The sequence below is a fragment of the Calonectris borealis genome, chromosome 1 (genome assembly GCF_964195595.1).
Source record: "Calonectris borealis chromosome 1, bCalBor7.hap1.2, whole genome shotgun sequence".
Taxonomy (NCBI): Eukaryota; Metazoa; Chordata; class Aves; order Procellariiformes; family Procellariidae; genus Calonectris; species Calonectris borealis.
Genome location: NC_134312.1, coordinates 197,985,797 through 197,999,939, shown reverse-complemented (window position 1 = coordinate 197,999,939; position 14,143 = coordinate 197,985,797).

Below are 14,143 nucleotides of genomic sequence, written 5' to 3'. Positions count from 1 at the left end.
ACATGTACTGTGGATTTTACCTCCTCAGGGAATACTGCAGAGGAGCTGGCTGAACTTTTCAGTTTCTCCTGCTAATATTAATCTAGCATCTGCCCTAATAATAAGCCTTTTGGGGGTCACTATACACAGACTTCCATGTGGTAAATGGTTTAGGATATCTTGGCATGGCATGCGACTGCAGCCACCTCCTCCCAGGGCTGCAGATCTCTCTGCCATCCCCATTCCTCTGCTCCCTGCCATCTCCATCCCAGACTGCGGCCTCTCTGCAAAGGGCTCCTTGGCACATCCTCAGTCCCGGAGCCCTTTCCCATCTTTCCTGGTTGTTTCTGATGCATTCACTCAGTGTAGATTAGTTTTCGATGCCAAGCTGGCTCTGCTATACAGTCACATCTCCTAGCTCCCCACTGGGGATTTCCTTGACTCCTGCCCACCATGCTGCTTGTCCCTGCTACAGGCAAGAGACTTCTCACTTCTGCTCCACCTTCGAGTTCTGCCTCTGCAAACTCTCATGATTACTTATACAGACTCATGTTTTTTCTTCTGGTGGGGGAGCCTGGAATAAGGGAAAATCAGATTATTTTTGCACCTTGGGGGTTGGCCTTGCACTTAACAGACCTGAAGTGAATTTTTTGCATGTGATTTTCTGCACAGCAGGTTGATGTGGTGGGTGGAAACAGCATTTTTGTGTCCCTGGTTTGGAAACTTGCAGCTTAAATTATGTGTGAGTGGCAGGTCTGAAGCAAAGGAGACCTGGCTTGCTCAGCTCTCACTCCTGAGGTGGGCTGTATTTTCTTGCTTCCAGTACTGAGAAAGAGAAGGAAAAAGAAATTATTTCCACAGCAGAGGGTGTAGAATTTGAAAAAGCTTTATTTTCTTGCCACGAAAAAATTACATACATATACAGCACTACATATACCTATATATTTAAAAGACCCTTGGCTGGAGAGAGGGGTGGGTTGCTAACGCGTGTGCTTTTCAGGGTTGCCAGTTTTTCACACTGTCTGGATGCTGTCCCCGTGGTTCATGCTGTGCTGTCCCCCTCGCTGATGTCCCACGCTGCTGCACCATGGATGGGTGCAAGTTGGGGGGTTTGTGTGCAGGGGGTGAGCCCCGCCAGCAGCGGCGCGGAGGCTCTGCATCTGGTGATGGCTGCCTGCAGACACACTTCTTGTGCTCAGAAAGTTGAGCATATTTTTGGGGCTGTTGCAGACTCTGGTGGGTCTCCTCAGGAAGGCAACAATGTTCCCTTGTGCAGTACAAAGGGGAGACCGAGACGTGGTGAGCTCAGGCTTTGTATCAAGGTGAGGCACTGAACAGGCTGGATTAAAACCGTCCCCACTCTCATACTTGCTCATGAAATTATGGCTACAAAAACAGTGTTTTCTAAAATGCTTAAAGCAACCATGTTCTCATTGGAGGAGGTGTAGGGGATTTTGCAAGTGGATTCTGACACTTGCAAGGGGATGATCCCTGCTTGCGGGGGAAGCAGGGTCTGCTCAGAGAGAGCATCATGATGCTCACGATGTAATGGGCATCATGAAAAGCAGCTCCTGGAAAGCGAGGGGAGCGGCTGGGGCATCTCCTGCCCGAGCTGCCACGGGCAAGGAGCAGCCCAGTCACTGAGGGATAAGGCAAGTGGCAGGAACAGGAGATGGGTCTTAAAACACTTCCTAGGACAAGAACAGGGGGGCCTGCTATTTGACATAAACCCTCTTTAAAATACATAATAATAATTGGCGTTTCACATTTCATAATGCTAATTCCGGTGGCTAATTGGGTAGAACTGAAAACATGTGCTGTAGCTGGATCACCCAAAGGCATAGAAAAAAGCATATTTAACTCCTTTGGGAGACCCAGATTGCACATCAGCAAGCCAACTGGAAAGTGCTGTTTCTTCATCACCTCTCCCGTGACCTGCCTCCCCATGGACCATGTGGGGGGCTCTTCATCAGTGGCACGCATGCTCCCTGTGTGACAGGGAAATGAAAAGCACCAGGAGCCCCCACTCTCCCCCCCGTCTCACTCTGCTGTCGCTGCCATACGGCCCACAGCCCACCCATGGCCCAAAGGGGCAGCAGGGATGCACGTGCCTGTGCACGTCGAGTGGGGGTAGCTTCATCTGGTGTCTCCTTCTCGCTGCTTGATGATAGCACCTTCCCTATGAGGCTGCACTGCTTTTTGGTGGGGTGGTTTTTTATTTTTCTGTCAGTGGGAACAGCTGTAACAGAGGGACGTTGTGGTATTGGCACTGAATGGTATTCAGGCTCCAATCCCTCCTGCAGCAGCGTCAGGATCCCCATGCTTTTGCAGGGGAAACAGATGGCTTTGCAGAAGACCCAGACGCTGGGGTAAGGAAAGATCTGCAGAGGTTGCTGCTGGAGTGAAAACAATGTTTTATACATGTCAGGCTGGGGCTCTGGACAATGCCGACCTGATTTTTATCCTGGCGTTTTAGCAGGCAGAGCAGATGCCAAATTACAGTGCCTGAGAAAAACAGCAAAAATCCTGGGGGGAACTTTACGTGATGTTTGCTGTTCCTTAGTTAAAAATAGTATGTATAGGTTCTAGGAATGGTTTCAGAAAGACAGAATTTTGGAGCAAGAGGTAATATCTTTTATTAGAGAAACAGATATCACTGGAAAAAATGGCCAAGCTCTCCTCACAGCTACATTACTGCTGTACCATGATTCATTTGTTAATAAATATATTCTTACAATTTGAAAGAGGTCTGTTCAAGGCCCTCTGGAAATTGATTTGAGTTGTGCCATTACTTGTGATGGTGGTTGCTGCCTTATAAATATACTCAGCGATGATATTAGCCTCGCTTTTCAATTGAGGACTGACTTCTTTCAGCAGGAAGGTGTTTCATGTCTGATTATACATGTTCCTTTACACCAAATGACACCTGCTGTCATAATAGCTTCCATTTTTATTGCAATATAATACAAATGATCTCAAAAGGCTTCATAAATTACTGAAAGATTTACAGAAGGGAACAAGATATTTTTAAAACCTTATGTATGAAGTCTGTTTTTCTGTCTTCTTTTAGAAAGTACTCTTTTAAAATTTAATTTGTCTCCTTGAAATTATTGGGAATATCAAAGCTTTTCTGTTTATTGCAGGGAACCACTGACTAACGAAATAATGGACATTGGGTGGCTTCTTTGCTTCCCAGCAATACTTGGAGAAAAGAAAGAGCTCTCCCTTCACCTTGCAAGTACAAATTCCAAAGAAGTTAAAAAAGAAATTAGTTCTGTAAAAAATACCTCTTTATTTTCCTGGTCCCTTCATTTTCCCACTTGTTCATGGAGCTTTCCAGATTCTACAAGGCTCTGATTTCCCTAGAAAAAGTGAGCAAAACCTTTTTGCCTCCCATACGACTTTAATAATAAATCTGTCATACTCTGCCCAATGCATCATAAAGAAATGACACAAAAAAAATTACAACCCGTTCAGCAGATATTGGCAGCACTGGCATGAATTCAATTTGCTCATGGGTGGACGACTGAGTAACATAAAAGCAGAGTTTATATATGCTCTTGACAATAGCTGAAGACTCTCCTGGCACAGCCTGAAGGTTCATGACCCATAAATATTTCTCTCCTGGCAATTGCAATCTCAGCCTCCTGCTACAGCAGAACTTGTAAAAGCTGTAGACAGTCTATTGCTCTCCTGGGACTTACAGGCTCCCCTTGCAGATTTTATGAGTATCAATCACAGGCATTGTCTCGTAAGACTTACAGGTTACCAGCTGGTCTGGTGTGTAAACGTGCTGCTTGCAGTGCTGGAGACTGTAAATGCCATGAATTTTAACTATTTCTGTTTATGGGATATGCAAGAAAATTACATTTTCATCCTTTAGAATTCAAAGTTTCTGTTAACAGGGCAAGGATCTGATCTAAGTGTCACCAGGCACATGTGAAAACAGATTTTACCTACCCAACAGTTGTTTTCACAATGCTTCAAACCTCTTAGAGAGGTTTCTGATAGAGCTGACAGTGTTCTCAGGACTCTGGGAGGTGATCAGACACGTACTCCTGGCAATGCCCCGCTTCCCTTAGTAGTACAGGCACCAACACCCTGGTTTAATGGAAAAAGACAATGTAAAGAAAAGCTGGCTTTTTTATAGATCAATCCGTTTCTTTCAGATTGGTTGGCAGAGCTTTTTAAACACCCATTTGTTGGAAGGGAACAAATCCTTCAATATGGAGAACTTGCTATTCCACATTATTTGGTGTCTTTCCTTCTGGGTCTGTTCCTTGCGTTTGTCTTGGCAGATTGAGGCTGCAGAGACATCTGTGACTTCAGTGTATTTATACATAGGAAATAAAAGTCTTTGAGCTCAATTTCTCCATATGCCTCTTTCAGCTTTCTATTATTAGAAGGCAAACATCCTGGATGGGTTGCCAGCTAGCTATAGTCAGGGCTGCCAATTGTCCCTATTTCATATTCTAGGTTGCAGATATTTTCAGGCTTGTCTTTTGGTAACTTTAGAATCTGCCTGGTGAAAAAAAAAAAAGTAATTATTTCACTATTGGCTTATAAGAATGAGTCATTAAATTTGATAAAACACATGGAGAGGGTTTCTCAGTAGGTCTCTGATTCACCTCTTGTCCTAGCTCCTTTCAAGGGAAGGCTGAGAACATTTTCATGCTCCTGACATTAGAAAATGTGGCTCCTTCCTATGTTTGCCAGGCAAATAAATGAGATACTGGTGTCCCCCCCCACGCTGCACCCCCAAAAGTAATGTTCTACCCCTAGATGTGCAAAGAGGAAAACGAGAGTTTGAGCAGGGGAATCTGACACCTGGGGAGACTTTCACAATTCATACCTCTTGTTCGTATCCAAACCCAGACTGCTCCTCTCGCTCCCTCTCAGAAGAGAAGGCACCATGTAGCCACAGGACCAACGGCCCCCAAAAGGAAAAACAACAAAATACCAATAATTTAAAATACACATGAAAACTGTATGGAAAATAATAGACTCAAGTGTGTCTACTGTCTCATCAGCAAGACCATAGCTCTTGCCTTGGCCTTTACATTCTCCAAAAACAGAACCCACACAGGAAAGCATGATTGAGGAATGTATCACTTGATTTTCCTCAGATCAAGTGCTGTCAGATCCATGACACAAACAGTGGTCCCTCAGCGGCAGGATGAATGTGCCTTGTGCCGAAAATATGCCAAGAATGTCACCCAACACGTGCCATGCACAAGTGTGGTGAAACCCTTCTATTAAAATGATCCTTTTAAAACCAGGCAGCATTTCAAAGCTCCTCTGTATTTGGCTTAGATTCAGCTGACGTGCTGAAAGGCTGAGCTCTCAGGATGCCCTGGGCTTGCTCTCCCCGTGCTGTGGGTCAGCACGGCCAGGCACCGTACCAAACCCAGGTGTCGGGATGCTGCAGACCACTGCTCTCCTCCCCATCCCCACCAGAGGTGTCTGGCAGGGCTTGGATGAGGGTTAAACGAGCTTCCCCCCAGAGAAAGCATCTCCTCGCTGAGGTAATAAATCACTGTCTCGCAGTGACACTGATACACAGAAAATGCACTACTTGTGGTTTTAGATGGTAAATATTGATTCTGTGATAACTGTGCTACAAGAATGCTTAAAGGAGCAATTTGGGATGAGGATTGTCCCTGTGGCAGGTGCTGTGGCATCTTACCATACCCACGGGGCTCACAGAGTAAAACGGGCAGCAAAGGGGGAACGGTATAATTTCCATTTTAAGAGTAATGCTAATGCACCATCTTGCCCAAGGTCACCTGGGAAATTAAAGAGCATTGATGGATTTAAAAAAGGCAACAAGCTGATTTTGTGATGAAAATGTTTGCTCTCTGGAGCTAGATGCCACTGAGACCTTCCAGCCTTCAGTACCGATGTGTGCTCCAGGTTTGCCTCCATATCTCCGGATCAGAGTCTTCATCTCCTCTCTCTGTTTAAAATGTTGGCTGATCCACTCCTTTTACTTCCAGCGTAAATCTGATAGGAAATTATGCATCAAGCTCATTAGAAGCATTCTGGTTTCCCCCAGGACACCCGGGGGATGTCCCAGTAGGAGTAGAGTGTTTTCTGCAGAGGAGAAAGGATGAGTGATTGCCAGGAAAGAGCATCCATAAAATAAACACAAAGCTAAACCAGGTGCTGCACTGGATGTGGCTCATCAGAGAAGGTGGTTACAAAATGGGTGGATGTGGCTCAGACACTCCGGAGCCCCTTGCTGGGGTACTGAAAGCAGCTCCGATCCAGCGCTATTACCTACTCGCACGTCCCGGGGGCCACCGGCGGTGTGAAATGCAGAGCTATGGGGCACTGGCCCCAGGCTGCTTCTGAAACGCGAGAAACTGTGTACTGCCTAAGGCAGGCTACTGACTTCTCCTGAAAATCTCTAAAGAAATGGCTAAACAAAAAGCATCAAACTCCTGAAATCTTTGGGTTTTGAATCTGACCCCCTGCAAATATTGCCAGTGGCTCCTGACTTTTGTAAAGGGTTTATGCACTGCTTTGGGCCCAGGACCACTGCTTGGATGTGGTGGATCTGCAGCGCTGCTTCCTTTCCTTTGCAGTGCTATGTCCATAGCCTTTTGCATACCTTAATGCAAACATGGATGTAGCACTGAGTTGCACCAAGCCCCGTTTGAGCTGTTTTCCTTTACCTTTGAAATATAAGGAGATAATTATTCTGTTATTTAAGACTGAGCTGATATAACAAGAGCAGATTTGATGCTCTTTCACAGTGCTGTTAAGTCTGCTGAGCCCTGAACAATGAAGGAGGTGGTGGACTTTGTGGTCTGCAGAAGACCAGATGTCCCTGGGTTCCCTGCACAAGGGCTTTGCACTGATCAATGAAGTGGTGTTAAACTTGCCCTGAATGTCATGTGTCCTTCACGGTTAGGGTGGCGTCAGGCATAGCGTGCACCTCTCAGTCCTTCTTCATGTGCTATTAACCTTTGCATGGAAGTTCAGCATTCCAAGACATCTGATGCTTGAGCGGGCCGCCTGTGCAGGCCAGGCAATATGTGTGCCACACAGCTTATCTGCAAGGCATCCAGACGTTCTACACCATGTCTGTCACCTTCAAATTTCACCTCCCTGGGATCTTCAGGTATCACGTCTGAGGATACCTGGGTGTCTTGACCCGCAGTCAAACTGAGCTGTAACTAACCAAGAGATTCAAAAGCTATCGCGGTGTGCGCACCAGTACGCTCTGGGCAGTGGCCAGCCAGAGCCACCCCAGCACGTACGAGCAGCTCAGGAGAAGGGAGGCGAAGGGAGGGAGATATAGAGAAAGGTGCCAACAGCAGTGTGATTTGGGACGTGGGGCACGAGGAGAAACTTGCCACACCATGGCGATGCACAGTGCGGGGGACCGAGGATGTTGTGATGGTATGAGTGATAGATGCCCTGAGGGAGATCCGGTGTTATCGGACTGTAGGTGACAGAGAACAGAGATCCAAGGGTAACCCGGCTTTTTGGGTTCTGCTGCACACAGAAGAGATGAAAAGTCCAATACGCCAGAAAAGCCTACAGAGATTACCATGATAATGCAGATAATTAATACAAGCCCTTACCTACTAATAGTGCTTAATAACAAAAATGTCTGACTATGCGTACTAATAGCATCTAATAGTAGTAAATTAAAAACATCTGGGGTTTTAATAGTAAACTATGGACATCTGATTTATTATCTGAAAATAGCTTATATCCTGTTGCTGCGAAACATCCACTGACCACACATATCAGAGGCTGAGTGGAATGTATTTCTTTTTTAGCTCTTTATCCTTGCTGGAGGCATGAGCAAACACAATGAGCCTCCTAATACATTTAGCAACAGCCATATGGTATAATGGACTAAGGCCATGTATCCTGTAAAGTAGAACAATTTAAATGAAAAAAGGGTGGAAAAATACCAGCCAAACAAGCAAACATGTCGTGGTTTGGTCTGGTGAGGAGGGATGTACTCCTGAAATGGCTTATCAGGCCTTTCTTTTTGAATTCAGGATCTCTGTGCTTGTCCTTTGCTCAGGTGCTAATGCACTTGGCTGCAGAAGGCGGCACATGTCCTGAGCGTTATTTTCTGACGTTGCTTTTGCAGAGCAAGAGGCTTCCTCTGGTGTGGCACTGGAGGGTCTCTGGCTCTGCTCGGTGCTGGTGGGCTCCTGTCTGCAGGATGTGACTTGACCTGTTCTTCTCCAGGATGTGGATGGATTCTCCTTGTCAGCTGATGTCACCCAACTTCATCACAGTTCATAGCCATGCACGAGGGATCTGTGAGACAAGATGACTGCTAGACACCAGGACCAAGGCCCAGATGGACTGTGGGGAATGCCCTCCTACCCCTCAAATCCTCTGATTGTTTCTAGAGGGGAAAAAGTGCTTCACAGCTCCGGCCTGCCTCTGTGCCCCCATCCTTCCTATGGAAACCATAGTGGGTGGTGTCCTGGTTTCAGCTCAATAGAGTTCGTTTTCTTCCTAGTAGCTGGTATAGTGCTGTGTTTTGGATTTAGTACAAGAATAATGTTGATAACACACTGATGTTTTAGTTGTTGCTAAGTAGTGCTTACATAGTCAAGGACTTTTCAGCTTCCCATGCTCTGCCAGGACAGCTAACTCAACTGGCCAACGGGGTAATCCATACCATTATGATGTCATGCTCAATATATAAACTGGGAGGTGTGGTCCCTAGGCCATGGCATGGGAGGAGGCATGGAAGCAGCGATCACTGCTCGGGGACTGGCTGGGCATCGGTCGGCGGGTGGTGAGCAATTGCATTGTGCATCACTCATTTTGTATATTCTACCATCATTATTATTATTATTATTATTTTTCCCCTTCCTTTTCTGTTCTATTAAACTGCCTTTATCTCAATCCATGAATATTACTTTTTTTCTGATTCTCTCCCCCATCCCACTGGTGGGGGGGAGTGAGCGAGCAGCAGTGTGGTGCTTGGCTGCCTGCTGGGTAAACTACAACAGGTGGGTGGATTGGCGTATGCCAGGTTTGTTCGGGTAGGGACCAGATTATAATGGAGGGATCGCTAAGACCTGGCAGGCTGGAAACATTTCTAATCTCCCTGCTTAGGAATAGCACAGCGATGTCCAGCACTCTATCCCCTAGTTTGGGAAATAGATCTCAGTGAAAGATGCTGCTGAGCTGGTTTTGAGATGATGCAGCTCCAGCTGGAGCTGAGATGAAAGCCTGTTCTCCATCCCTTCAGAGACCGGCCTGAGCCTTCTGGGGGACTTCCCCTGGCGCAGATGTGCTCTCTGCTGCTGCTGGCCATCATCAGGGACACTTCCCGAGATGGCCAGGGCTATGGTAACACTACCTGCCAGACACGATGACAGGTCCGTTGCTCTCAGGATAGACGTTGAAATAATCCAACCTTGCCCACTTTTTCTCAGTCATGTTCAGTACAGGTCCAAAGATCTGGTGTGTTGCAGGATGACCCCCAGGCTAACTCTCCTGCACTGGTATAACCTGGAGAAGGCAGGCGGACACAGCCATCAGCATCCCAGCCCCTGCCTCGAGCTCAAGCCACAGGTTCACTTTGCTTCTTAAGCATTTCTGTATCTGTGGCCACTGCTTTAGGCGAATTACCAGCTGGGACAAGATGCACAATAAAATATTTCCCAGCTATGGCATGCCACTATTATACTGTCTGTACTGTTCAGTAATTGTGACTAATGCCTTGCTCATAGAAGGTAGATTCAAGATCCTTCTCCTTTGAAGAAAAGCTGATCTCCTATGAAGAAAGGCTGAGAGAGTTGGGGTTATTCAGCCTGGAGAAGAGAAGGCTTTGGGGAGACCTTATTGCAGCCTTTCAGTACTTAAAGGGGGCTTATAAAAAGACGGCGGCAAACTTTTTAGCAGGCCTGTTGCAACAGGACAAGGGGGAATGGTTTTAAACTAAAAGAGGGTAGATTTAGACTAGATATAAGGAAGAAATTTTTTACAGTGAGGGTGGTGAGACACTGGCACAGGTTGCCCAGAGAGGTGGTAGATGCCCCATCCCTGGAAACATTCAAAGTCAGGCTGGACGGGACTCTGATCTAGTTGAAGATGTCCGTGCCCACGGCTGGGGATTGGGCTAGATGACCTTTAAAGGTCCCTTCCAACCCAAACTATTCTAAGATTTGCAGCAGGAAGCAAAAGGTAACAGTCCAATAAAAGCTCTGTGGCCAAATCTGCAATGCATATAAGGATGTGTTATTGTATCGTATATGATTTTCCACTTTCCTTGGGCAGGGGAAAGAGCTTTCTTAAGCCAGTTTTAACTTGTAATAGGCTGAAAATCAGACAACTTGCTTTGCAGTATGTGGGATCAGTAGAGGAATAAGTGTTATAATGACCTTGAAAGAAAACAGTGGCTTCTGTCTGCTAGGTCAGGCAGTACAGTAGCGTAATAGAAATAATCAAGGGACTCATTCTCCAGCTAATTAAAGACTTGAAAATATAATTTCATGTTGTGATTGTTTGCAATTAGTCACAGATGCTACTGATCACTTGCTGTGCCATTATTTTTCCATGAATATACTAAGAAATGCATTTTAAAGTAAAATCAGCCAAAGGCCTAGAATTTAAGGTTAGATTTGACAAAACTCCAGCTTTCATGTATTTTATCAAGAATTATTAACTAAAGAAAATTATTGTTGTGAATTTCTTCATTATAACACACATGTTACATATGCATATGTTTTATGGTTTATACACTGCTAAATGCAGGTATCCCCAGTGTAGCTTTAGGCTTCCTTCATAGTCAGCGGGGAGAAAATGACAACTTGCCTGATCACCTTCAGATGTGTGTCTTGGGAGAAAATCAATCACACTACCAAAAAAAATCACAATTTCTCTTCAGTTCTCTGCACACAGGGAAGCTGGTGAGAATCTCTCAAAGGTAAATGAGATGAATCTGGCAAAGTGCATGATTATCTTTGTTCAAATTTGGTGGCATTCCCAATCCTGATTTACACCACTGGAGAAATCTCCAGCAGTCACGTTCTATGGAGAGCCTAGCACCTTCAGGAGCAAGCACAGCAGGGTACAGCTTCTTACAGGGCTAGGGCATGTGATGGGCATTAAGTTGCTCAGCTTGACCTGCTCCCGAGGGCACCAAGGCAGGACAACAAGACCATAGCAAAGCGTGCTGCTAGGAACAAAAAATTACCTGGGAGGAACATACATTTACATGGGGAGTCACCTCACCCAACTCGGAGTCTAAGTCCATTGCCTAAGTCTAAGCTAGTCATGCCAATGAAGTTCTAAAGCCAGTGAAGAAGAACATGCACTTCCAGGAGGGATTGGTTTTATCCCAAGAGAAGTGTGAAGAGGCTCCGTTGGTGATGCCTGTCAGTCTCCCCTGGGCACGCTGAGGCAGCCCAGGACCAGCGTCCAGGCATGTGCAGTCAGGTGAAGCAATTCAGATGTTAGCAGGTGATTTGGCAACTTCAGAGGAATTTTGAGGGTACAGTTTTGAGAGTAAGATCCTAAAATAATCCCTCGTCCTGAGTCCAACCCCTTCTCCTTTTATTCAGCTAATGATGTAGCTTAACAGGAGTAAGATGGAGGAGACCAATCACCTGGCTGAAGAGAACAGCCCAGCCTGAGCCCGTAACAGCACGGTGCGATGGCCACTTCCCTTGCCTTTCCCATCCTCTTCTGTTGGCAGGCCATGGCCAGCCCTCACGCTCTGTGTGCTGCTTCCCAGCGGCAGCAGGACAAGGCGCTGCTGATTGATAAACGTGCTTTCTGCGGGGCAGTGAGAACATTTCTTTTTATTCCTAAGACAAATAAAGATGTTATGGATAAAGTATTTCACTGCATAGTTTCCTGACTGATAAAATTTCATCCCTAAGCTTAAGAGCACACGTCCCTGAAGAATTGACTCAGCCCAGAAAGTCAATAGTGACAAATGTAATATTAGATTATTGTTGCAGGGGATGAAACCCTCCATCGGGAGGGGAAAGACTGGATGGTCTCAGTGGGTTTTTCATAACTAACTTTTCAGATTGATTATACAATGTGTCTCTAGACACCGGTTTGCCATCATTACTTAACATTACAGAATGAACTGCCTGTATTTGCATTTAGGTCTTTTGGTTTAAAGGAGAAGTAAATAGGTATGTGAAAGAACGAATTAGGATTCATAGCAGCTGTATATCCTACACATGAATCAAGGGCGCTTTTCTGTCCTTCCATCCTCAAAAAAAATCCCCATGAATCCGGAGAGTCTGGTAGAGAATATCTGTCTTTAAATTAAAAAAAAAAAAAAAAAAGAGACCTTTTTCTTTACTTTCTGCATTTTTACATTAAAGATTACTCATCTCCATTTAAAAGAAGTTATCTATGTTCTGTGGGCTTCCATCAAGCTGTTAATGTGACATTCACCTGAACAAAATGTAGCTCTTCTAACGTTATTGTGATGGCCGACCTTGGGGAGAAACTTCATTATCCTCTATGTACCAGCTGAGTGGACATTTTTCTCTTGGGTTGATTGTGCTGATACTTTCCAGTAGTAGTTTTCTAGATTAATGGCAGTGTCTTGGATGCAGAGGGACTTCTGGAGCAGGGTTATATTAATGAATGATATCATAGGTAGTGCTTAAAAGCCTTCAGGATACAAATTGTTGGTAGCAACCAGAACAGATTGGGTGTCCTGAAGAATAACATTCCTTTGGGCTCTGACTGTTGGTCTGAGAAAATAGCTTGGGAGAACTGGGACCAAGGAAATATCTCGCTTCTGGCCATGTTTTCCTTCAGGCAGGAAATTTCAGAGCACGGTGCTAATGCAACGCTTCTGCTCCTGGCACCTCAAGTAGTTTGGGCGGGATCAATGCCAGTATCTTCCCACCTCACCCCATTACACAGTATCACATAACCACAGACCTGTACTCACTCCCCAGCAGCAACAGAGGTTTTAGATATTTCTGGTCCTTCCACAACCACTGTTGCTGCTGCACTGGTCTGGGAGTTATTCCTTACGAAGCTGGCCCACAACCTGGTGTTTTTGCCCAGGCTGCCACGTGTGCAGCAGTGCAAAGCCTTGGCAGTGAGGAGGGAACTTCTGCCCAGAGGTTGCAGTGCCTGGTGAGGAAGCTGTGCCACGGTCACCTGCCAGATGCGCCTTGGCCGTCCTTCATCTCGAGGAGGTCACATGTGTCACCAGTCCTCATAAGCTCACAGTGGAAAGGGGAAGTAGTGAAGGGGAAATACTTCATGAGGATATAATGTTCTTCTGAACCTCCAGCACAAGCACACCACCTCCTGCTAGTCCAAGAAGGTGCAAATATTTGCATGAACACTAAGGATTATGACTTGTAAGGTTGAAAAAATATTTGTTACCAAACTTGCATGATTGCCAACATTTTGAAAATCTGCTTTGCAGACTGGCTTCACTCCACCCATGCCAACCTTGCACGACCTGTTGGTCACAGCCTGTGGGCAAAATCTGGGTCACTGGCCAGGGCGAGTGAGTCTCTGTTTGCCAGTCTAATGAGACGTACGAAGTTGTGGCTCCAGTCCTGATTTGTCTGAGCTGTGAGCTGTCGGGACAGCCACCGACCTGCTCCGGGCACAGTCCATGGTGCGGCAGAGAAAGGCTACAGTGGGGGAAGTGAGGGGCAGACAGGGAGGGGAAAATACAGCAAAATGGAGCAAGACAAAGAGCACTGGAATAGACGGGGGGAATCACAGAAGAAGAAAATAGCTTGGAGGGAGCCATGGAGAGGAGGCAGAGGCAGACCTGGGACATGTGCAAGGCAATTAACCAAGCACAATGTTGTTAAATCTGAGTCTTCAGTGCCTTCACCGCTTTTGTGTGTTGTGCAACACCGATGGACTCCGGGGATGGTACCAGTGGTGTTTTATTTTCTCAGAGGGCATTTCACTTTCTGACTTCCTCTCTTCTCCCTCCTGATTTTTAATAGGCCAAGTATCACTGTTGATTAATGAGGAAAATGGAAGGTGGAGAATCTTTATGGGCTATTAACCTTAATGAGGGCAATAGCTAAGTGATAAGTCCATGCATGTTCTGCAGAACTGAGTGCCTGAAAGCTGCTCGATATTTCACGTGTGGCAGAGATGAACTCGTGAGCAGCATTAACATGAAATAGCTCCAACCAGCTGGGTCAGGAATAAATCTGCA